This window comes from Rattus norvegicus, chromosome 2 (assembly GCF_021556685.1).
Source record: "Rattus norvegicus strain SHRSP/BbbUtx chromosome 2, alternate assembly SHRSP_T2T, whole genome shotgun sequence".
Taxonomy (NCBI): domain Eukaryota; kingdom Metazoa; phylum Chordata; class Mammalia; order Rodentia; family Muridae; genus Rattus; species Rattus norvegicus.
Window position 1 is genome coordinate 17,922,842 of NC_141535.1, and position 27,258 is coordinate 17,950,099.

The 27,258-nt window shown below is 38.9% G+C and overlaps 1 long non-coding RNA gene across 2 annotated transcripts in view; it reads left to right on the forward strand.

Moving 5' to 3' along the window:
- Window positions 1-27,258, forward strand: part of LOC147995969 (uncharacterized) — a 47,480-nt gene that overhangs the window by 18,192 nt on the left and 2,030 nt on the right. The window contains exon 2 of one of the 2 annotated variants that reach the window (XR_015670246.1): window positions 5,785-5,886. The exons of the other annotated variant lie outside the window; for it this stretch is intronic. This is a non-coding gene — a long non-coding RNA (uncharacterized LOC147995969). The remainder of the gene's footprint in view (window positions 1-5,784; window positions 5,887-27,258) is intronic. 2 annotated transcript variants of the gene reach the window in all.

Below are 27,258 nucleotides of genomic sequence, written 5' to 3' on the forward strand. Positions count from 1 at the left end.
GAAGCAATAATCACTATTCCTTAATATCTCTCAATATCAATGGCCTCAACTCCCCAATAAAAAGACATAGATTAACAAACTGGATACACAACGAGGACCCTGCATTCTGCTGCCTACAGGAAACACACCTCAGACACAAAGACAGACACTACCTCAGAGTGAAAGGCTGGAAAACAACTTTCCAAGCAAATGGTCAGAAGAAGCAAGCTGGAGTAGCCATTCTAATATCAAATAAGATCAATTTCCAACTAAAAGTCATCAAAAAAGATAAGGAAGGACACTTCATATTCATCAAAGGAAAAATCCACCAAGATGAACTCTCAATCCTAAATATCTATGCCCCAAATACAAGGGCACCTACATACGTAAAAGAAACCTTACTAAAGCTCAAAGCACACATTGCACCTCACACAATAATGGTGGGAGATTTCAACACACCACTCTCATCAATGGACAGATCATGGAAACAGAAATTAAACAGTGATGTCGACAGACTAAGAGAAGTCATGAGCCAAATGGACTTAACGGATATTTATAGAACATTCTATCCTAAAGCAAAAGGATATACCTTCTTCTCAGCTCCTCATGGTACTTTCTCCAAAATTGACCATATAATTGGTCAAAAAACGGGCCTCAACAGGTACAGAAAGATAGAAATAATCCCATGCGTGCTATCGGACCACCACGGCCTAAAACTGGTCTTCAATAACAATAAGGGAAGAATGCCCACATATACGTGGAAATTGAACAATGCTCTACTCAATGATAACCTGTTCAAGGAAGAAATAAAGAAAGAAATTAAAAACTTTTTAGAATTTAATGAAAATGAAGATAAAACATACCCAAACTTATGGGACACAATGAAAGCTGTGCCAAGAGGAAAACTCATAGCGCTGAGTGCCTGCAGAAAGAAACAGGAAAGAGCATATGTCAGCAGCTTGACAGCACACCTAAAAGCTCTAGAACTAAAAGAAGCAAATACACCCAGGAGGAGTAGAAGGCAGGAAATAATCAAACTCAGAGCTGAAATCAACCAAGTAGAAACAAAAAGGACCATAGAAAGAATCAACAGAACCAAAAGTTGGTTCTTTGAGAAAATCAACAAGATAGATAAACCCTTAGCCAGACTAACGAGAGGACACAGAGAGTGCGTCCAAATTAACAAAATCAGAAATGAAAAGGGAGACATAACAACAGATTCAGAGGAAATTCAAAAAATCATCAGATCTTACTATAAAAACCTATATTCAACAAAGCTTGAAAATCTTCAGGAAATGGACAATTTCCTAGACAGATACCAGGTACCGAAGTTAAATCAGGAACAGATAAACCAGTTAAACAACCCCATAACTCCTAAGGAAATAGAAGCAGTCATTAAAGGTCTCCCAACCAAAAGGAGCCCAGGTCCAGACGGGTTTAGTGCAGAACTCTACCAAACCTTCATAGAAGACCTCATACCAATATTATCCAAACTATTCCACAAAATTGAAACAGATGGAGCACTACCGAATTCCTTCTACGAAGCCACAATTACTCTTATACCTAAACCACACAAAGACACAACAAAGAAAGAGAACTTCAGACCAATTTCCCTTATGAATATCGATGCAAAAATGCTCAATAAAATTCTGGCAAACCGAATTCAAGAGCACATCAAAACAATCATCCACCATGATCAAGTAGGCTTCATCCCAGGCATGCAGGGATGGTTTAAAATACGGAAAACCATCAACATGATCCATTATATAAACAAACTGAAAGAACAGAACCACATGATTATTTCATTAGATGCTGAGAAAGCATTTGACAAAATTCAACACCCCTTCATGATAAAAGTCCTGGAAAGAATAGGAATTCAAGGCCCATACCTAAACATAGTAAAAGCCATATACAGCAAACCAGTTGCTAACATTAAACTAAATGGAGAGAAACTTGAAGCAATCCCACTAAAATCAGAGACTAGTCAAGGCTGCCCACTCTCTCCCTACTTATTCAATATAGTTCTTGAAATTCTAGCCAGAGCAATCAGACAACAAAAGGAGGTCAAGGGGATACAGATCGGAAAAGAAGAGGTCAAAATATCACTATTTGCAGATGACATGATAGTATATTTAAGTGATCCCAAAAGTTCCACCAGAGAACTACTAAAGCTGATAAACAACTTCAGCAAAGTGGCTGGGTATAAAATTAACTCAAATAAATCAGTTGCCTTCCTCTATACAAAAGAGAAACAAGCCGAGAAAGAAATTAGGGAAACGACACCCTTCATAATAGACCCAAATAATATAAAGTACCTCGGTGTGACTTTAACCAAGAAAGTAAAAGATCTGTACAATAAGAACTTCAAGACACTGAGGAAAGAAATTGAAGAAGACCTCAGAAGATGGAAAGATCTCCCATGCTCATGGATTGGCAGGATTAATTTAGTAAAATGGCCATTTTACCAAAAGCAATCTACAGATTCAATGCAATCCCCATCAAAATACCAATCCAATTCTTCAAAGAGTTAGACAGAACAATTTTCAAATTCATCTGGAATAACAAAAAACCCAGGATAGCTAAAGCTATCCTCAACAATAAAAGGACTTCAGGGGGAATCACTATCCCTGAACTCAAGCAGTATTACAGAGCAATAGTGATAAAAACTGCATGGTATTTGTACAGAGACAGACAGATAGACCAATGGAATAGAATTGAAGACCCAGAAATGAACCCACACACCTATGGTCACTTGATTTTTGACAAAGGAGCCAAAACCATTCAATGGAAAAAAGATAGCATTTTCAGCAAATGGTGCTGGTTCAACTGGAGGGCAACATGTAGAAGAATGCAGATCGATCCATGCTTATCACCCTGTACAAAGCTTAAGTCCAAGTGGATCAAGGACCTCCACATCAAACCAGACACACTCAAACTAATAGAAGAAAAACTAGGGAAGCATCTGGAACACATGGGCACTGGAAAAAATTTCCTGTCAAAACACCAATGGCTTGTGCTCTAAGATCAAGAATCGACAAATGGGATCTCATAAAACTGCAAAGCTTCTGTAAGGCAAAGGACACTGTGGTTAGGACAAAACGGCAACCAACAGATTGGGAAAAGATCTTTACCAATCCTACAACAGATAGAGGCCTTATATCCAAAATATACAAAGAACTCAAGAAGTTATCCCGCAGGGAACAAATAACCCTATTAAGAAATGGGGTTCAGAGCTAAACAAAGAATTCACAGCTGAGGAATGCCGAATGGCTGAGAAACACCTAAAGAAATGTTCAACATCTTTAGTCATAAGGGAAATGCAAATCAAAACAACCCTGAGATTTCACCTCACACCAGTGAGAATGGCTAAGATCAAAAACTCAGGTGACAGCAGATGCTGGTGAGGATGTGGAGAAAGAGGAACACTCCTCCATTGTTGGTGGGATTGCAGACTGGTAAAACCATTCTGGAAATCAGTCTGGAGGTTCCTCAGAAAATTGGACATTGAACTGCCTGAGGATCCAGCTATACCTCTCTTGGGCATATACCCAAAAGATGCCTCAACACATAAAAGAGACACGTGCCCCACTATGTTCATCGCAGCCTTATTTATAATAGCCAGAAACTGGAAAGAACCCCCATGCCCTTCAACAGAGGAATGGATACAGAAAATGTGGTACATCTACACAATGGAATATTACTCAGCTATCAAAAACAACGAGTTTATGAAATTCGTAGGCAAATGGTTGGAACTGGAAAATATCATCCTGAGTGAGCTAACCCAATCACAGAAAGACATATATGGTATGCACTCATTGATAAGTGGCTATTAGCCCAAATGCTTGAATTACCCTAGATCCCTAGAACAAACGAAACTCAAGACGGATGATCAAAATGTGAATGCTTCACTCCTTCTTTAAATGAGGAAAAAGAATACCCTTGGCAGGGAAGGGAGAGGTAAAGATTAAAACAGAGACTGAAGGAATACCCATTCAGAGCCTGCCCCACAGGTCCCCATACATATACAGCCACCCAGTTGGACAAGATGGATGAAGCAAAGAAGTGCAGACCGACAGGAGCCGGATGTAGATCGCTCCTGAGAGACACAGCCAGAATACAGCAAATACAGAGGCGAATGCCAGCAGCAAACCACTGAACTGAGAATAGGTCCCCCGTTGAAGGAATCAGAGAATGAACTGGAAGAGCTTGAAGGGGCTCAAGACCCCAAAAGTACAACAATGTCAAGCAACCAGAGCTTCCAGGGACTAAGCCACTACCTAAATACTATACATGGACTGACCCTGGACTCTGACCCCATAGGTAGCAATGAATATCCTAGTAAGAGCACCAGTGGAAGGGGAAGCCCTGGGTCCTGCTAAGCCTGAACCCCCAGTGAACCAGACTATGGGGGGAGGGTTGGGAGGGGAACACCCATAAGGAAGGGGATGGGGGAGGGGGATGTTTGCCCGGAAACCGGGAAAGGGAATAACACTTAAAATATATATAAGAAATACTCAAGTTAATAATAAAAAAATTAATTATAAAATTACTAAATAGTAGTCAAAAAACAGTATCAAGGCCTTTATACAATAAGAAATCTCCAGACAGACTTGTCAAATCACTGAAACATAGATATATTATGTAGTTAGCCAAGGTACCAGCAAGAAATTAGTGGATGGAGAAAATGTGGTGAATCGTCACAATGGACTGTTACTAACCCACAAAGAAAACTGAATCATGCCAGTGCAAGGATGAAAATGGGGAACACCAGGCTAAATGAAGTAAGACAGACCCACAGAAGCAGATGGCATCATATGTGTTTCTGGTATATGCAATGTATTCACACTTATTTGTTCTGTACTTTATTAATATACTTTGCTCTTTGCCAATTTCATGTATGTTACAAATCATTCTGATCTTGTAAAATACATGTTTATGGGTACATGCAAGCATCCCCCATATATATAAAGACATGAAAAGGAGGGTGGAGGGGACAGGCCAGGGTAAAGGAATAAATGTGATAATAGCACATTGTATACATGTGGACAAGACAAAAGGAAACCAATTATGTTGTAAGATTAATATATGATATTAAAAATTCTCTAGGGGCAGCTGGAGAATGGCTCAGCAGTTAAGAGTAGTTGAATTCCCAGCAACCACATAGTGGCTCATGACTATCTGGAATAAAAATCTTATTCCCTCATTTAGCATGCATGAAGACAGATTGCCCATATACATAAAAGTAAATAAATAAATACTTAAAAATCCTTTATTGGAGAGTGATTATCTTTTGAATCAAACTACTATGTGTGGTTGAGAGACCTGTTTCTGTTACTTACTCATTGGCTGTCTTTGTGCTATAGTAGAATTGGGGTACAACAGTTCAGATGCAGGGTGTTTTTAATACTAAGTTCATAGGTGTCTTACTGTTTGACTGTTGTGATGAGACATCTTGACCAAGAGAACTTATATAAAAAAGCATTTAGCTGGCAGCTGGCTTAAAGTTTTAGAGGGTTAGCATATGACTATCATGGTGGGAAGTGGAGAAGGTGGGTACTAGAACAGTAGTTTGCAACACGACCTGGGGTCGGCTTTTGCAACCTCAAAACCCACCCTCAGTGACATACCTTCTCCAACTGTCCAAATAGTTCTGTATAATAGGGGCCAAATATTCTACTATATTAACCAAAGATAGCATTTTCATTCAAACCACTACAATGGTGAGTCACTGACAAGTGATATTTAAGTCTAGGTTCAGCAGTGACTTACCTGATTCTGTTAATGATGATCTGTCTTTCTTGATAGGATTCTTCTTATTGAAAATAGAATTTTTGCTTCCTGGTTGCTGTTGCCGCGGAGAGCTCGTAGGCAGCACCCCACGAGCAAACTTGAGCCTCGGGACCACAGGTAAGACCAACTTTTCTGCTGCAAGAGACCTGCCTGGTGAACTCAGGACACACAGAGGCAAAATTCGTCTAGGACCAGGCACTTCCTGTGTTTACAGGGAGTCCCAAACCTGCGGATCCCGGCCCGCAGCAGTTCTCTGCTCCCAAACCCCATGGGAGAGAGACCTCACCACCTGGTCAGGTGGGCACTCCTGAGGCTGCAGAACGGAAGAGACCACCAACACTGCCCACCCTTGGCCACATCCCTGGCCCAAGAGGAAACTGTATACGGCCTCTGGGTTCCGTGGGGGAGGGCCCAGGAGCAGCAGGACCGCTGCGCCTGAGACACCGCCAGAACCTGAAGGGACAGACTGGATAAACAGTTCTCTGCACCCAAATCCCTTGGGAAAAAGAGCTAAACCTTCAGAGAGGCAGACACGCCTGGGAAACCAGAAGAGACTGCTCTCTGCACACATCTCTGACGCCAGAAGAAAACACCAAACGCCATCTGGAACCCTGGTGCACGGAGGCTCCCGGAAACGGCAGCGCAGATCTTCCTGGTTGCTGCCGCCTCAGAGAGCTCATAGGCAGCACCCCATGAGCAAACTTGAGCCTCGGGACCACAGGTAAGACCAACTTTTCTGCTGCAAGTGACCTGCCTGGTGAACACCAGACACAGGCCCACAGGAACAGCTGAAGGCCTGTAGATAGGAAAAACTACACGCCCGAAAGCAGAACACTCTGTCCCCATAACTGACTGAAAGAAAACAGGTCTACAGCACTCCTGACACACAGGTTTATAGGACAGTCTAGCCACTGTCAGAAATAGCAGAACAAAGTAACACTAGAGATAATCTGATGGCGAGAGGCAAGCGCAGGAACACAAGCAACATAAACCAAGACTACATGGCATCATCAGAGCCCAATTCTCCCACCAAAGCAAACACGGAATATCCAAACACACCAGAAAAGCAAGATCTAGTTTCAAAATCATATTTGATCATGATGCTGGAGGACTTCAAGAAAGACGTGAAGAACTCCCTTAGAGAACAAGTAGAAGCCTACAGAGAGGAATCGAAAAATCCTTGAAAGAATTCCAGGACATCATAAATAAACAAGTAGAAGCCCATAGAGAGGAGTCACAAAAATCCCTGAAAGAGTTCCAGGAAATCATAAATAAACAAGTAGAAGCCCATAGAGAGGAGTCACAAAAATCCCTGAAAGAATTCCAGGAAAACACAATCAAACAGTTGAAGGAATTAAAAATGGAAATAGAAACAATCAAGAAAGAACACATGGAAACAACCCTGGATATAGAAAACCAAAAGAAGAGACAAGGAGCTGTGGATACAAGCTTCACCAACAGAATACAAGAGATGGAAGAGAGAATCTCAGGAGCAGAAGATTCCATAGAAATCATTGACTCAACTGTCAAAGATAATGTAAAGCGGAAAAAAATACTGGTTCAAAACATACAGGAAATCCAGGACTCAATGAGACGATGAAACCTAAGGATAATAGGTATAGAAGAGAGTGAAGACTCCCAGCTCAAAGGACCAGTAAATATCTTCAACAAAATCGTAGAAGAAAACTTCCCTAACCTGAAAAAAAGAGACACCCATAGACATACAAGAAGCCTACAGAACTCCAAATAGATTGGACTAGAAAAGAAACACCTCCTGTCACATAATAGAAAAAACACCAAATGCACAAAATAAAGAAAGAATATTAAAAGCAGTAAGGGAAAAAGATCAAGTAACATATAAAGGCAGACCTATCAGAATCACACCAGACTTTTCGCCAGAAACTATGAAAGCCAGAAGATCCTGGACAGATGTCATACAGACCCTAAAAGAACACAAATGCCAGCCCAGGTTACTGTATCCTGCAAAAATCTCAATTAACATAGATGGAGAAACCAAGATATTCCATGACAAAACCAAATTTACACAATATCTTTCTACAAATCCAGCACTACAAAGGATAATAAATGGTAAAGCCCAACATAAGGAGGCAAGCTATACCCTAGAAGAAACAAGAAACTAATCGTCTTGGCAACAAAACAAAGAGAATGAAAGCACACAAACATAACCTCACATCCAAATATGAATATAACAGGAAGCAATAATCACTATTCCTTAATATCTCTCAACATCAATGGCCTCAACTCACCAATAAAAATACATAGATTAGCAAACTGGATACGCAACGAGGACCCTGCATTCTGCTGCCTACAGGAAACACACCTCATAGACAAAGACAGACACTACCTTAGAGTGAAAGGCTGGAAAACAACTTTCCAAGCAAATGGTCAGAAGAACCAAGCTGGAGTAGCCATTCTAATATCAGATAAAATCAATTTTCAACTAAAAGTCATCAAAAAAGATAAGGAAGGACACTTCATATTCATCAAAGGAAAAGTCCACCAAGATGAACTCTCAATCCTAAATATCTATGCCCCAAATACAAGGGCACCTACATACATAAAAGAAACCTTACTAAAGCTCAAAACACCCATTGCACCTCACACAATAATAGTAGGAGATTTCAACACCCCACTCTCATCAATGGACAGATCATGGAAACAGAAATTAAACAGAGACGTAGACAGACTAAGAGAAGTCATGAGCCAAATGGACTTAACGGATATTTATAGAACATTCTACCCTAAAGCAAAAGGATATACATTCTTCTCAGCTCCTCATGGTACTTTCTCCAAAATTGACCATATAATTGGTCAAAAAACGGGCCTCAACAGGTACAGAAAGATAGAAATAATCCCATGCGTGCTATCGGACCACCACGGCCTAAAACTGGTCTTCAATAACAATAAGGGAAGAATGCCCACATATACGTGGAAATTGAACAATGCTCTACTAAATGATAACCTGGTCAAGGATGAAATAAAGAAAGAAATTAAAGACTTCTTAGAATTTAATGAAAATGAAGTAAAACATACCCCAGCTTATGGGACACAATGAAAGCTGTGCTAAGAGGAAAACTCATAGCTCTGAGTACCTGCAGAAAGAAACAGGAGAGAGCATATGTCAGCAGCTTGACAGCACACCTAAAAGCTCTAGAACAAAAAGAAGCAATTACACCCAGGAGGAGTAGAAGGCAGGAAATAATCAAACTCAGAGCTGAAATCAACCAAGTAGAAACAAAAAGGACCATAGAAAGAATCAACAGAACCAAAAGTTGGCTCTTTGAGAAAATCAACAAGATAGATAAACCCTTAGCCAGACTAACGAGAGGACACAGTGTGTCCAAATTAACAAAATCAGAAATGAAAATGGAGACACAACAACAGATTCAGAGGAAATTCAAAAAATCATCCGATCTTACTATAAAAGGCTATATTCAACAAAACTTGAAAATCTGCAGGAAACGGACAATTTGTTGACAAATATCAGGTACTGAAGTTAAATCAGGAACAGATAAACCAGTTAAACAAACCCATAACTCCTAAGGAAATAGAAGCAGTCATTAAAGGTCTCCCAACCAGAAAGAGCCCAGGTCCAGACGGGTTTAGTGCGGAATTCTATCAGACCTTCATAGAAGACCTCATACCAATGCTATCCAAACTATTCCACAAAATTGAAACAGATGGAGCACTACCGAATTCCTTCTACGAAGCCACAATTACTCTTATACCTAAACCACACAAAGACCCAACAAAGAAAACTTCAGACCAATTTCCCTTAGGAATATCGACGCAAAAATACTCAATAAAATTCTGGCAAACCGAATCCAAGAGCACATCAAAACAATCATCCACCATGATCAAGTAGGCTTCATCCCAGGCATGCAGGGATGGTTTAATATACGGAAAACCATCAACGTGATCCATTATATAAAAAAACTGAAAGAACAAAACCACATGATCATTTCATTAGACACTGAGAAAGCATTTGACACAATTCAACACCCCTTCCTGATAAAAGTCCTGGAAAGAATAGGAATTCAAGGCACATACCTAAACATAGTTAAAGCCATATACAGCAAACCAGTTGCTAACATTAAACTAAATGGAGAGAAACTTGAAGCAATCCCACTATAATCAGGGACTAGACAAGGCTGCCCACTGTCTCCCTACTAATCAATATAGTTCTTGAAATTCTAGCCAGAGCAATCAGACAACAAAAGGAGGTCAAGGGGATACAGATCGGAAAAGAAGAGGTCAAAATATCAGTTTTTGCAGATGATATGATAGTATATTTAAGTGATCCCAAAAGTTCCACCAGAGAACTACTAAAGCTGATAGACAACTTCAGCAAAGTGGCTGGGTATAAAATTAACTCAAATAAATCAATAGCCTTCCTCTACACAAAAGAGAAACAAGCCGAGAAAGAAATTAGGGAAACGACACCCTTCATAATAGACCCAAATAATATAAAGTACCTCGGTGTGACTTTAACCAAGAAAGTAAAAGATTTGTACAATAAGAACTTCAAGACACTGAAGAAAGAAATTGGAGAAGTCCTCAGAAGATGGAAAGTTCTCCCATGCTCATGGATTGGCAGGATTAATATAGTAAAAATGGCCATTTTACCAAAAGCGATCTACAGATTCAATGCAATCCCCATCAAAATACCAATCCAATTCTTCAAAGAGTTAGACAAAACAATTTGCAAATTTATCTGGAATAACAAAAAACCCAGGATAGCTAAAATTATCCTCAACAATAAAAGGACTTCAGGGGGAATCACTATCCCTGAACTCAAGCTGTATTACAGAGCAATAGTGATAAAAACTGCATGGTATTTGTACAGAGATAGACAGATAGACCAATGGAACAGACTTGGAGACCCAGAAATGAACCCACACACCTATGGTCACTTGATTTTTGACAAAGGAGCCAAAACCATCCAATGGAAAAAACATAGCATTTTCAGCAAATGGTGCTGGTTCAACTGGAACTCATCATGTAGAAGAATGCAGATCTATCCATGCTTATCACCCTGTAAAACCTTAAGTCCAAGTGGATCAAGAACCTCCACATCAAACCAGATACACTCAAACTAATAGAAGAAAAACTAGGGAAGCATCTGGAATACATGGGCACTGGAAAAAATTTCCTGAACAAAACACCCCTGGCTTATGCTCTAAGATCATGAATCAACAAATGGGATCTCATAAAACTGCAAAGCTTCTATAAGGCAAAGGACACTGTGGTTAGGACAAAATGGCAACCAACAGATTGGGAAAAGATCTTTACGAATCCTACAACAGATAGAGGTCTTATATCCAAAATATACAAAGAACTCAAGAAGTTAGACCGCAGGGAGACAAATAACCCTATTAACAAATGGGGTTCAGAGCTATAAAAGAATTCACAGCTGAGGAATGCTGAATGGCTGAGAAACACCTAAAGAAATGTTCAACATCTTTAGTCATAAGGGAAGCGCAAATCAAAACAACCCTGAGATTTCACCTCACACCAGTCAGAATGGCTAAGATCAAAAACTCAGGTGACAGCAGATGCTGGTGAGGATGTGGAGAAAGAGGAACACTCCTCCAATGTTGGTGGGATTGCAGACTGGTACAACCATTCTGGAAGTCAGTCTGGAGGTTCCTCTGAAAATTGGACATTGAACTGCCTGAGGATCCAGCTATACCTATCTTGGGCATATACCCAAAAGACGCCCCAACATATAAAAAAGACACGTGCTCCACTATGTTCATAGCAGCCTTATTTATAATAGCCAGAAGCTGGAAAGAACCCAGATCCCCTTCAACAGAGGAATGGATGCAGAAAATGTGGTACATCTACACAATGGAATATTACTCAGCTATCAAAAACAATGACTTTATGAAATTCGTAGGCAAATGTTCGGAACTGGAAAATATCATGCTGAGTGAGGTAATCCAATCATAGAAAAACACACATGGTATGTGCTCATTGATAAGTGGCTATTAGCCCAAATGCTTGAATTACCCTAAATGCCTAGAACACATGAAACTCAAGACGGATGTTCAAAATGTGAATGCTTCACTCCTTCTTTAAAAGGGGAACAAGAATACCCTTGGCTGGGAATAGAGAGGCAAAGATTAAAACAGACACTGAAGGAACACCCATTCAGAGCCTGCCCCACATGTGGCCCATGCATATACAGCCATCCAATTATACAAGATGGATGAAACAAAGAAGTGCAGGCCGACAGGAGCCAGATGTTGATCTCTCCCGAGAGACACAGCCAGAATACAGCAAACACAGAGGCGTATGCCAGCAGCAAACCAGTGAATTGAGAATAGGACCCCCGTTGAAGGAATCAGAGAAAGAACTGGAAGAGCTTGAAGGGGCTGGAGACCCCATATGTACAACAGTGCCAAGCAACCAGAGCTTCCAGGGACTAAGCCACTACCTAAAGACTATACATGGACTGACCCTGGACTCTGACCTCATAGGTAGCAATGAATATCCTAGTAAGAGCACCAGTGGAAGGGGAAGCCCTGGGTCCTGCTAAGACTGAACCCCCAGTGAACTAGATTGTTGGTGGGAGGGCGACAAGGGGGGGAGGATGGGGAGGGGAACACCCATAAAGAAGGGGAGGGGGAGGGGGATGTTTGCCCGGAAACCGGGAAAGGGAATAACACTCGAAATGTATATAAGAAATACTCAAGTTAATAAAAAAAAGAAAGAAAATAGAATTTTTAAAAATTTTTTATTAGATATGTTTGTTTATAATATTTCAAATGTTATTCCCCTTGCTGGTTTCCTGTCCATAAACCATCCCCTCCCCTTCTCTTCTCCCATACGGGTATTACCCCCATACATCCCCCTTACTGCCCCCCCCCCATATTCCTCTGCACTGGGGGCCCAACATTGGGAGACCAAGGGCTTCCCCTTCCACTGGTGCCCCAACAAGGCTATTCTATGCTGCATATGCAGTTGGAGCTCTGGGTCAGTCAATGCATAATCTTTTGGTAGTGGTTTATTCCCTGGAAGCTCTGGTTGGTTGACATTGTTGTTTTTATGGGGTTGCAAGCTCCTTCAGTTCTTTCAGTCCTTCCTCTAATTCCCCCAAAGGGACCCCAGTTTTCAGCTCAGTGGTTTGCTACTAGAATTGACCTCTGTACTGGACATGCTCTGGATGTGTCTCTCAGGAGAGATCTATATCTGTCCCTTTCAGCATGCATTTTTTAGCTTCATCAATCTTATCTAGTTTTGGTGGAGATATATATATATATGGGCCACATGTGGGACAGGCTCTGAATGGCCTTTCCTTGAGTTGCTGCTCTAAACTTTGCTTCCGTATCCCTTCCTGTGAATATATTTTTTCCCCTTTTAAGGAGTGGGACATCTGCATTTTGGTCATCCTTCTTCTTGAGCTTCCTGTGGTCTGTAGATTGCATCTTTGGTAATTTGAGCTTTTTGGCTAATATCCACTTATCAATGAGTGCATACCAAATGTGTTTTTCTGTGACTGAGTAACCTCACTCAGGATGATGTTGTTGTAAAAATATAAAACATAAAAAAATAGGGTTGTCTTTTATCCTGCTTAGGTCTGGCACCTCAGTGCCCCAAGATATCTGCTAGATATCTTGGCAGAAACATATCACAACTCTGTGGTGGTGGCCCAGTGTCCCAGCTGCCACACACTTTCCCACACTCAAAAAAAAAAAAAAAAAACCAAAAACAATAAAAACAAAAAAAAAAAAAAACAAAAAAGAACACACAACACAATAAACTTTTAGCCCAATTGATAAGATATAATTGCCCACCTAAACATACAAAGCCCAGTAGCATCCATCTCTTAGGAAGATTAATAAGAACCTGTAAATACACAGAGCAGAATCTTAACATCACTTGCCATGGCTTCTCTCTCTCCCTCCTGTCTCTTCCTTTCCATTCCAGTCTCCTCCTCTTCCTTCAAACTCTTCTCCCACCCATCCTTCCTTCTCATCCAATGATAGGCCTCCTTCTAGCTTGTTCCTGCCCTCACCTGTATTTTACAAATTCAATGGGGAGAAGGTTCTGGTAAAGTCACCTGATTCCTGAGTACTTTACTAGGCAGATGACCTTGGGGCAGTGGAATTAGCATCAAAATACAGATAACTTCAGGGCAAACCACCACAGGGCGATATCTTCATTACATTTGCCTATGAATTTCATGAAGTCATTGTTTTTCATAGTTGAGTAGTACTCCATTGTGTAGATGTACCACTTTTTTTGAATCCATTGGAGGGCATCTGGGTTCTTTCCACCATCTGGCTATTATAAATAAGGCTGCTATGAACATAGTGGAGCGTGTGTCTTTGTTGTATGCTGGAGCATCTTTTGGGTATATGCCCAGGAGAGGTATAGCTGGGTCCTCAGGTAGTGGAATGTCCAATTTTCTGAGCAACCTCCACACTGATTTCCAGAGTGGTTGTACCAGTTTGCAATCCCACCAACAATGCAGGAGTATTCTTCTTTCTCCACATCCTCGCCAACATCTGCTGTCACCTGAGTTTTTGATCTTAGTCATTCTGACTGGTGTGAGGTGGAATCTCAGGGTTGTTTTGATTTAGATTGCCCTGATGACTAAGGATGTTGAACATTTCTTTAGGTGCTTTTTTGCCATTTGATAATCCTTAGCTGAGAGTGTTTTGTTTAGCTCTGTACCCCATTTTTAATAGTGTTATTTGGCTCTCTGTAGTCTATTTTCTTGAGTTCTTCGTATATTTTGGATATTAGCCCTTTATCTGTTGTAGGATTGGTAAAGATCTTTTCCCAATCTGTTGGTTGCCATTTTGTCCTAATGAAAGTGTCCTTTGCCTTACAGAAGCTTTACAGTTTTATGAAGTCCCATTTGTCGATTTTTGATCTTACAGCATAAGCTACTGGTATTTTGTTCAGGAAATTTTCCCAAGTGCCCATGTGTTCAAGACTCTTTCCCACTTTTTTTTCTACTAGTTTGAGTGTATCGGGTTTAATGTGGAGGTCCTTGATCCACTTGGACTTACGTTTTTTTACTTGGTGATAAGAATGGATCGATTTGCATTCTTCTACATGCTGACCTCCAGTTGAGCCAGCACCATTTGTTGAAAATGCTATCTTTCTTCCATTGAATGGTTTTAGCTCCTTTGTCAAAGATCAAGTGACCATAGGTGTGTGGGTTCATTTCTGGGTCTTCAATTCTGTTCCACTGATCTATCTCCCTGTCTCTGTACCAATACCATACAGTTTTTATGACTATTGCTCTGTAATACTGCTTGAAGTCAGGGATGGTGATTCCCCAGAAGTTCTTTTATTGTTGAGTATATTTTTCACTATCTTGGATTTTTTGTTATTCCAAATGAATTTACAAATTGCTCTTTCTATCTGTATAAAGAATTGAGTAGGAATTTTGATGGGGATTGCATTTAATCTGTAGATTGCTTTTGGCAAAATGGCCATCTTTACTATATTAATCCTGCCAATCCATGAGCGGGGAAGATCTTTCCACCTTGTGAGATCTTCCTCAATTTCTTTTTTCAGAGACTTGAAGTTCTTTTCATATGGATCTTTCACTTGCTTGGTTAAAGTCACACCAAGATATATTATTTAGGACTATTGTGAAAGGTGTTATTTCCCTAATTTCTTTCTCAGCCTGTTTAACATTTGAGTAGAGGAAGGCCACTGATTTGCTTGAGTTAATTTTATACCCTGACACTTTTCTGAAGTTGTTTATCAGGTTCAGTAGTTCTCTGGTGGAATTTTTGGGTTCACTTAAGTACACTATCATATCATCTGCAAATAGTGATATTGTAATTTCTTCCCTTCTAATTTGTATTCCTTTGACCTCCTTTTGCTGTCTGATTGCTCTGTCTAGGACTTTGAGTACTATATTGAATAAGTAGGGAGAGAGTGGGCAGCCTTTTCTAGTCCCTGATTTTAATGGGTTTGCTTCAAGTTTTTCTCCATTTAGTTTGATGTTACCTACTGGTTTTCTGTATATTGCTTTTACTATGTTTAGGTATGGGCCTTGAATTCCTGTTCTTTCCAGTACTTTTATCATGAAGGGCTGTTGAATTTTGTCAAATGCTTTCTCAGCATCTAATGAAATGATTGTGTGGTTCTTATCTTTGAGTTTGTTTATATAGTGGATTACATTGATGGATTTTAGTATATAAAACCATCCCTGCATCCCTGGGATGAAGCCTACTTGATCATGATGGATGGCCATTTTAAAGTGTTTCTACTTGCTTGATTTCAGTGCTGAGTTTGATTATTTCTTGTGTTCTACTCCTCCTGGGTGTGTTTGCTTCTTTTTGTTCTAGAGCTTTTAGGTGTGCTCTTAAACTGCTGACATATACTCTCTCCTGTTTCTTTCTGGAGGCACTCAGAGCCATGAGTTTTCCTCTTAGCACTGCTTTCATTGTGTCCCGTAAGTAGGAATGTTGTATCTTTATTTTCATTAAGTTCTAAGAAGTCTTTAATTTCTATCTTTATTTCTTCCTTGATCAGGTGATCATAGAGTAGAGCATTGTTCAACTTCCATGTATATGTGGGCATTCTTCCCTTATTGTTATTGAAGGCCAGCTTTAGCCCATGGTGGTCTGAAAAGATGCATGGGATTATTTCCATCTTCCTGTATGTGTTGAGGCCTGTTTTGTGACTGATTATATGGTCAGTTTTGGAGAAGGTTCCATGAGGTGCTGAGAAGAAGGTATATCATTTGAGTTAGGATGGAATGTTCAATAAATATCTGTTAAATCCATTTGGTTCATAACTTCTGTTAGTTTCTCTATGTCTCTGTTTAATTTCTATGATCTGTCCATTGATGAGAGTGGGGTGTTGAAATCTCCTACTATTATTGTTTGAGGTGCAATGTGTGCTTTGAGCTTTAGTAAGGTTTCTTTTATGAATGTCGGTACCCTTGCAATATCATAGATATTTGGGATTGAGAGTTCATCTTGATGGATTTTTCCTTTGATGAATATGAAGTGTCCTTCCTATCTTTTTAAAATGACTTTAGGTTGAAAGTCAATTTTATTTGATATTATAAACGCAACTCCAGCTTGTTTATTTGGGCCAATTGCTTGGAAAGTTGTTTTCCAGCCATTTACTCTGAGGTAGTGTCTGTCTTTGTTGCTGGGGTACGTTTCCTGCATGTAGCAAAATGCTGGGTCCTTTGGCAGCTCCGGTCTGTTAGTCTATATCTTTTTATTGGGGAATTGAGTGTGTTGATGTTGAAAGATATTAAGTAATAGTGATTGTTGCTTCCTGTTATTTTCATTGTTAGAGGTGGAGTTATGTTTGTGTGTCTCTGTTTTAGTTTCATTGCAAGGAAATTATATTTCTGTATGCTTTCTGTATGGTGTAGTTTTTCTCCTTGTGTTGGAGTTTCCCATCTATTATATTGTGTAGGGCTAGATTTATAGGAAGATATTGTGTAAATTTGATTTTGTCATGGAATATCTTGGTTTCTCCATCTATGTTTATTGAGAGTTTTGCTGGATACAGTATCTTGGGCTGGCAAGTTACTGGGGTCTATTTGACATCTGTCCAGGATCTTCTGGCTTTCATTGTCTCTGGTGAGAAGTCTGGTGTTATTCTTATAGGTCTGCCTTTATATGTCACTTGACCTTTTTCCCTTACTGCTTTTAATATCCTTTTTTGTTTTGTGCATTTGGTGTTTTAACTATTATGTGACAGAAGAAATTTCTCTTCTGGTCCAATCTATTTGGAGTTCTGTAGGTTTCTTGTATGTTTTTGGGCATCTCTTTCTTTAGGCTAGGGAAGTTTTCTTCTATAATTTTGTTGAATATAATTACTGGCCCTTTAAGTTGGGAGTCTTCACTTTCTTCTATACCTATTGTCCTTAGGTTTGGTCTTCTCATTGTGTCCTGGATTTCCTATATGTTTTGGGGTAGGAGCTTTTTGTGTTTTACGTTATCTCTGACAGTTGTGTCAATGTTTTCTATGAGAACTTTTGCCCCTGAGATTATTCTCTCTTCTATCTCTTGTATTCTGTTGGTGATGCTTGTATCTAAGGCTCCTTGTCTCTTCCTTAGGTTTTCTATATCTAAGGTTGTCTCCCTTTGTGCTTTCTTTACTGTTTCTATTTCCATTTCCAATTCGTTCACCTGTTTGGTTTTGTTTTCCTGTAATTCTTTCAGGGATTTTTGTGTTTCCTCTCCAAGGGCTTCTACTTGTTTACTTTTGTTTTCCTACATTTCTTTAAGGGCGTTCTTTATGTCTTTCTTAAAGTCCTCCATCATTATAAAAAATGTGATTTTAAATCTAAATCTTGCTTTTCTGGTGTGTTTGGATATCCAGTACTTTCTTTGGTGGGAGAACTGGGCTTTGATGATGCCAAGTAGTCTTGGTTTCTGTTGCTTAGGTTCCTGCGCTTGCCTCTAGCCATTGGGTTGTCTCTGGTGTTTTCTTATCTTGCTGTTTCTGAGAGTGACTTGACCCTGCTGTAGGTCTCTGTGTCTGCACTTCTGTAGGATTGTTTTCCTGTTTTCTTTCAACCTTTTCTGAGAATAGGTCCTCTGATTTCAGGTGTGTCAGTGCTCCTGGCGACTCTCTTTCAGCTCTAGATGCAGGCAGGAATCAAAGAGTCCTGCCCCTGATTGCTGTTAGGCCCTTGCACCCAGTGGGCACAGGTCACGCTATGTGATTCTCTCTTAGTTCTGGACTGTGGGCAGAGGGTAGTCTCCTCTGACTTTTTTAGGAGTATCCATACTTCTGAGGGTCCAGTTCTCTCTCCCATGGGATTTGGGTACAGGGAGCTGTTTGGCTGGTTCCGTTCAGTCCTGGGTACAGACCAGAACCACAGGTACTGGTGGCTGTCTGTTCCTATATCTCTGTGTCCAGAGGCAATGTGCAGTTTTTCCTTGGACCAGTGATATGGGGAGAGGTGTGCAGAGGTGGCAGTTTGTCTTGAGGTCTCAGGATGTCTGCACTCCTGGGTGATCAGCTCTCTTCCCCATGGGATTTAGGTGCAGGGAACTGTGGGATGGTGAAAGTTGACTTTTTAATACAATATATTTTTATTAGTGTTCCCCCTCCTTCAACTTCTTCCTCCCAGGTTCTCACATCCCCCCACCCAAATATGCATACTTTCTTGCTTTCTTTCATTAGATAGCAGGCATTTACAAATGACAAAATAGGCTGAAATGGAAAACAAACAAACCTGAATAGGACAAAACAAGCATAAAACCAAGGAGCTGCCCCCCCAAAAAGCACAAAAGTAATGTAGGCACAGAGACACACAGTACAAAAGATAGAAATATTATTAAAACACAGTTTGAAACTATAATATTTATCAAAAGACTCGTAAGTTAAGAAAATCGAAAAATGGAAAGACAAAACATTTATGAGACTACAACAAACACAAAAGCAAAAACAAAACAACAACCCCCAACCCTCCTAATTTTGTGTTGACCATCTACTGCTGGGCATTGGGTTTGTCCTTACAGTGGCCTGTATGCCCAGGAAGACTGTTGCAGAAGACTAACTTTTTATTTGAGAGTGGTTATCCATAGAGGATAGCTTCTAAATTAGGGATGTGAGATTGTGTCCACTTCTGTCAGCACTGGGGCTCTGTCTCGCTCAGACCTGTGTATGTCCTCACAGTCTCTGAATTCATATGAACATCAGCCCTGATGTGTTTAGAAGACCTTATTTCTTTGGTACTCCACATCTCCTTTGGGTCTCACAATCTTTTTGTCTCCTCTTATGCATGTTTTTCTAAACCACAGGGACAAGGGGATTAATGGAAATCATCATTTAGAACCAAGTGTTCCAAGTTCTTTCACACTCTGACCAAGTGTTCTGTTGAGCATCTCTGTATTTTTTTCCATTTACTGTAGCGGAAAACTCTGTTCAGTTTCCAAGGAATACGGATCTATGAGTATAGAAAATGTCACTAGGAGTCATTTGTTGCTATGTTCCTTCTTGGTTTTCCTGTAGGCCCCTAGTCTCAGGTTCTTGGCCAACTGGTCAGTGTTGAAGTTACATTGCATGGAGTGGACCTAAAATCCAATCAGATATTATGCCACTATAGTATGTAGATTACCATTGTAGTTTGAAAGGTCTGTAGCTGGGTTGGTGTTTACCTTTCTCCTTTGAAAGAACATAAAACCAAGGAACCAAAAAAAAAAAAAAACCAAAAAATAATATAGGCAGAGAGAGATATTAGTTAGTAAATGTAGAAATCTTATTAAAAGACAGTTGGAAAGTATAATGTATACCTAGCCTGCCGAGTACCTTCCAATAATCTGAGATTGGGTTTTTGACATACAGAGAAAAAGTATGATACTCTGATGAACATTTGCACCAAGCACTTCCTGTTTTCTGAATGACATCTTGTTTCCCTTCATTCTGCTGCATAAACTGTGCTTACGCTTCAGAGTCTTTGGGAAAACTGAATACATGTGTTTCCTGATTTTTTTTCTCTTTCTAAAATTATATCATATGAGCTTTTCCTTTCCTCCCTCCCATAAACCCTCCATGCTCTCTCTCAAATTCATGGCCGTTTTATTTACTCTTTGTTGTTATAACACAGCACATGATTGTTACACACACACACACACACACACACACACACACACACACTTCTAAATACATAAGTACGTACGGTGTGCTCAGGCTGTAAAATTTTACTTGTCTGTATGTGACTTCAGGCCTCATTCTTTGGTATTGGATAAGCAATTGTTGGCAGAAAACATTTCTCCCACTCATAAGAAGCCTTACTTTCCTGCTGTTCTTTATCTAGTCTTGTTTATTGCTGTTGTCCTAGTTCAGCTCAGGTTTGGCTCTCATGTTGGTGAGGCTTTCTATGTGCAGCTTCTGACATTCTTAGGAGGTAGTCACGTCTTAGCCTCTGGCTCTTACTTTTTTAATATCTTCTGCAATGACCCCCAAGACTCTCAGTTTACCTCACCAAAGTAAAAACTGAAACCACAAATGTTTTCTCAGTTGTATACTCCACAGTCAAGAAATAAACTCTTTTTAAAGCATGACAAAAATTCCAACTTTTGTCACATTATGTAATGTTAAAGCGGAGGCTTAAAAGTTAATCCAAGACGTGCTTTCCATTATAAATAGTTAGGAAAGCAGGGAATATACAAGGATCATAATGGGATGTAGTCAGTTTTATTTACTAGGACACATCATATTTTGTTCTAGTATTAGAACTGAGGGAATAAATGCCCCAGAAATTGCTTTTAAAAATGGTGAAGAATCCGTGTACTTCAGAAACGTGCCGGCTCTCATCACAGCATCTTGACTTAAATATAAATGAGTTAAAATGCAACTATCTATTCATTATAGATTTCTAGTATGTAATAATATAAGTCAAAGGGCTAAAATGTATCTATATAAATGTTTCATTTTTATGAGAGTTAATTATATTAATGAAAACACAAATTATTTAAATGAGACTTACTAGAAAATGAAATGTTTGATGTGTGTGTGTGTGTGTGTGTGTGTGTGTGTGTGTGTGTGTGTTTGTGGGTGTGCACATGTATGGAGGTCAGAGGTCAGTCTTGATTATCGTTCCTCAGGATCTATCCATTAGGCTTGTGAGACAGGGTATTTTATTAGCTTGAAGCTTGTTGACTCAACAAGGATGAGCTGTCTTCTGTTCGTTCTGTGTCCATCTCCTCAGCCCTGGGAGATACCACCATGACAAGCTTAAAAAAATGATTGTGTGTGTTTTTGGGATCCAATTCAGAGTCTTATGCTTGGAAGCAAGCATTTTACTGATTGAGTCATATCCCTGCCCAAATTTCATATCGTAAGGAAATAGTTTCTTGTGTCCAATTTTTAATGCTTTAATTTTATTTTTTTGTTTCATTTTTGCCTTTAAGATAAAAAATAGTCTTTTTTCCTTTTCTTTTCCAGAGATGAGGACTGAACCCAGGGTCCTCAACCCCCAAAATAGTTTTTAATGCTTTATTTTATATTGAACTGACAGATATCACTGGTTGTTTTGTAATTTTTATTTTGTAAAGTATTAATAACATTTTTAGTATTGTCATAATAATTAATAACCCCCAAAATAATTAATAACCCAACTTTGCAAGTTCCCAAGTAAGATTTTCAATTTTATTTGACTAAAGATGTTTTAAAGAGTTTATTTTTAAAAAATAAGAAAATATTTTATATATACATCATAGTTCTTAAATATATATGTACTTATTTCTAGTATATATTTTATATGACTATATTTTTGTTTAAGTTGAGTGGTGGTCTGTTTGATTGGAGACATGAGTCAGCTGCCCACTCATTTATTTCTTCCAGAAATATGCTTTGAGTGACAATATTGAAAATTCTATGGATAAGTGTTATGAACACATATAAAAACAAGACCTAATTTTTTCAACATATGTTGAACAAATAAACTCAGAAAGCAACACAATTGAACAAATAACTTCAAAAAGCAACAAGGCAATGGGTTTACATTTAGTTTGGTCTGTGCTTGCATTTATTTCTGTATAAACCAGCTATGTCAACTACAACAACTATTCAACATCTTAGTTTAAAAGATGAAAGAAGGACTTTGACAGGTTCCTACCCTGATACCTCCTGATACCTGAGATAAACAGGTGTTCAACATGTAGTTACCATCACAGTCTTGCTGGTAGACATAATTAACTTTTATGCTCTCTTATTCTGAAAATGACCTGATTAAGTTCCTCAGAATATTTTCAAGATTCTTTTGACAAAATTATTTAATATTGAATAATAAACAATATTGCCATATGATATTGATTTATAGTTATTCATATCTAAATAGTTTAAGTTAATGAGAATTATATTTACATCTAAAAAGGCAGCTCTGGCTCTGAGAAAAAAAATATTTTAGAGTTAAAAAAGAGAGTTAGATTTCAGAAAGGGCAGGTCACCAAGGGATAGCAACCAAATACGGAAGATATATATGGAAGATATGGTAATAAGGCCAACCATATATCCTATCATATAGTAAGTCTGGACAAGACAACACAGTAGGGGGAAAATGGTTGCAGAAGCAGGGAAAAGCACCAGAGACAGCCCTCTCACCCTGTTGTTTCTATTTCTCCCCCTTTATCTTCCATATTACCTTCAGCAGCTGAGACTGTGTGCCTAAGACCTGTACAGGATAAAACCTGTCAAAATCTCACCATGGCTGAGGGTGAAGTTCTAGCCAATGAGTGGCTGCTATTGGCAAGTGATGACTATGGGGTGGGTGTCAATTTTGTTCAGAGATGTGGCCACTGAAAGGCTACTTATGTTCTAGAAGATGTTCCTGGTTCATGCACATACAAACAACACTAAATTCACTCAGTGGGTTTAAAAAAAGAACACATGAAGTTGGAAGGGCAGAGTAGTGGAGGGTTGGGGAAGGCATAGAGAGGTAAATGAGTTGGTGGATTTGATCAGAACACATTTTATACTTGTATGAAATTCTGAAAGAGAATACCCTGAGAATGGAAAAAATCTTAGTCTATGATATTGATGACTTTGACTCATTTCAAGATCTGAACACTATTCTTACTTTTACATTAAAAGAAACTCCAATGCTCTAAATGTGCATCCATAGCACAGAATCTTGTTCTTATTTATTTCTATTTATTTGTTTGAGACAAGAAGTTTCCATGCAACCCTGGCTGACCTTGAACTTGGAATCCTTCTACTTCAACTTCCTGGGTGTTGGGATTACAGGAGTGAACTATCTTGTCTGTGTAAATCAGAGCATTTTTCTGAAAGATTATTAATAAATGTTGAGATTTCTTGAAGTCTCTTCTGACAGAACTGACTTCTGACAGTGTCCTGGGCCCTGTGAGCCATTCTCTGTGATTCTGATGGGCAGGGGTGGGTTTTCAGCTTTGTAGTTTGCATCAGTACAATTGTCTTTTCTCATGTGTGTCCATGCGAAAAGATCTCTGGAAGATCTTCAATGCCTTTATTCCTTCATGGATAGTCCTTAAAGTATATTTTCAAAATTTCCCACTAACTGAATTTTTCCTGATCCTGTCTAAACACTTCATCGTGTTATGTAAATTTGGAGGCCTTTACTTTAAGGAAATGGGTCACATCATGGTTCACTGAAATGTTAAAATAAGAAGTGATTCCACCAAAACTTACATGAATTCTGCTACCTTTTAAGGATTCTGAACTGAGTAATCAGTAGGGACTCGAGGCGGTAGGACTCTGAGGAAGTCAGAAGCAAAGCTATTACTCATATGAAGACACTTAATATTTGCTTATTAATTTAAAAAGTCACAAACTATGTAAATGGAAAATGATAATGTAGATATTTTGCTCTCAGCTTTATGATCCTTCAACTAATTTATAGTTTAAATGTGTTCAAAACCTCTTAAAAGTTAGGCCTATTATATGGTCTACTGAGTTGGATAAGTCTCATAATCCTGGGACGTTAGGATGTTTCTCCAAGCAGTCTTAGCGTTCTTACTCACTGACCACAACTGTGTCTCCTTTTCATTTTTATTAACCATTTTAAAAGAATATTTGTCTCTAAGCTATCTTTACAAAATTTGAAAAATTTCAGGATCAGAATGGTAACTTTTTTCATATTTGAATGGTATTTTGGAAGAAATTAACCACAGGTCAGAATATACTTAAAAGTCAACTTGTTGAAATTTAGTTTTAAGAAACAGAAATTTCATGTCAATTTAAAATCAGGTTGCATTTTAGTTCCTGATGTCATATACACAATTACTCTAATCTGAGTAGAATTCATTTTGATACGTAATAGTTCCACTGTATCATATTCAAAATTACATTTCTGGCTAGAAGGCTGACTGAGTCTTCAAACATGCCATCACTCAAAGCTATCCATAATATTAATTTATCTGCAACATAATGTACAAATGATTTGTTTCAAAATTGTTTTGATACTATATTCTTATTAATTTAGCCTCTAGATATTTATTGATGTTATTACATAATGGGTATCATTTCAAGCCACAACAGCAATCTGTGATTTTAAAACTTTCCAAACAGCAAATCATGGTAATGTAGAATAATACATGAGCTTTCTGATTTATACATCTGTAAAATCCTACTGAGCAAGAATGATCTCCTTTCTATCTTCAGTGAGAAATTCTGAAATATAGAGAAATGAAATAATTTTCTCACAGGCATGTGAACAATAACAGGTCAAGAATTCAAACTCAAACAGATTTGGTGTCATTATAATTAAAACTATATTGGTTTGTTTATCACCCTTAGGTTTGTTTGATGTAATGTCATACATGTATATAACCCACTTTAACCATCCTCCCTTCCTATTGTCCCCTCTATCCTTCCTCTCCCACCCTGTGTGTTCCTTTTGGCTATCACATCCTTTTTCTTTGTACTGCAATCATATTTGTGAGAGAAAATGTGGCATTTGCTTCTTTAAATTGGCTTATGTCACTGTGGTGGTTTGAATAGGAATGGCCTCCATAGACTCATATATTTGAATGCTTAGTCATTACGTAGTGGAACTGTTTAAAGTGATTACAGAGATTAGGAAATGTGGCCTTGTTTGGTCTTTTTGGAATGAGTCCCTTGGGGTGGGCTTTGAGGATTCAAAAGCAAGCCCAGATTCTCTCTTTCTGTCTAATGATCAGGATATAGAACTCTCATCTACTTTTCCAGGAGGGTGTCTGCCTGTATACCACTGTGCTCCCTGCCGTGGCTATGATGGCAGTGTATCTCTGAAACTGTAAGCAAGCCTCCAATTAAATGATTTTTTCATAAGGCTTGCCTTGATCGTGGTGTCTCTTCACAGCACTAGAATAATGACTAGGATAGTCACATAATGCTGACACCTAGCTCCATCCACTTTCCTACAAATTATATGTTCTTTCCTCCTTCATGGTTGAATAAAATTCCATGTGTATGAATATAGCTGTTCATATCTTTATTTACACACACACACACACACACACACACACACACACACACACACACGAATACAAGTATTTAGGAAGCCAAAAGACAGCATTGGATTCTTTAGAGTGAGAGACATGGACAACTGTGACATGTCCAGTGTGGGTACTGGGAACCTAATTCGTTTTCTGGAAGAGGATTAAGTTCTCTCAATTGCTGATCCATCTTTCCAGCTCCATTCATTAATCTGTCTATGGGAATCCAGGCTTTTGTGGGTAGTGTTGTCATAAACATTGGTATGCAAGGAAATGTTTCATATGCTGACCCAAGTAGAATTTTATTCATGAGTCTATAAGCTGATAAATGATACTAGGATACCTATTGATTATAATTAAAAATTTAAATGTGCTAGTGTTCATATTTTTTAAAAATATCTAGGTAAAGTATTATGTTGGCTTAGGAACAAAATTTGAGGAGGTGTCAAGCCATGGAGAATTGCTTTTAACTTATTAAATATAAAAATTTCATAATATCTATGTAAATTAGATAAAACGTTAAATTGCTATTATTCTTAAATTCCTGTTAAGAGATATGTATGTGGGAATGGGGCCTATTGGGACTACATTCTTTTCTCTCAAATTTACCGTATACCTAAAATTGCTCTCAAAATACACATGTGGAAGATGGATAGTGAATGTTAGTGTCAATTCGAACTGTATCAGAGACAAAAATAAACCCTTCAAAGATAAGCAATGACTTTCTGGAGATTTATACAGCCCAGGAAATTACAGCAAGAAATAGCACCCAGAATTCTGTCACACTAAAGTGAGACAGTTAACAGTGTGAGGAGACAGCCCATAGAATGAGAGGAAAGCTTCTTAGTTATTCATCTAAAAGATAATTGATATCTAGAATATGCACGAGAACTCAAAAACTATAACCCCAACAACTGACACAAAATCATCTAGTCAGGACACGAACATATGAATAACAGTTATCAACAGTTATCAAGAAAGTACCAATGGATACAAAATGTGTGAAGAAATCTTTAACATTCTTAGTCATTAAGAAATGCAAACCTTCCAAAAGACCCAACATGCAGCTGAAAGATTCAGATGCAGATATGTGCACTCAACCAATGAACAGAAGCTGCTGGTCCCTGTGGTTGAATTAGGGAAAAGATGGAGGAAGCGAAGGAGTAGGGCCACCCTGCAGGAGGACCAGCAGTCTCAGTTTAATCTGGACTCCTGAGTTCTCTCAAACACTGGATCACCAACTGGGCAGCATACACCAGCTGACTGGAGGCACCCAACACATGTACAAGAGAGGACTGCCCGATCTGGGTTCAGTCAGAGAAGATGCAAGAGACTGGAGGCCCCAGGGAGTTTAGAGGTCTGGTGGGGAGGGGGACGGGGACATGTTCATGGAGACAGGGGCAGCGGGGAGGCAGTATGGGATGTGGGACAGTCAGAGGGTAGACCAGGAGAGGAATAAAACCTGGAGTATAAAAAAATTAAAATAAATAAATAGACAAAATGAAATGCAAACCATATATGATGTTTAATTAAATCCCAGACAAATGGCTATCATGAATAA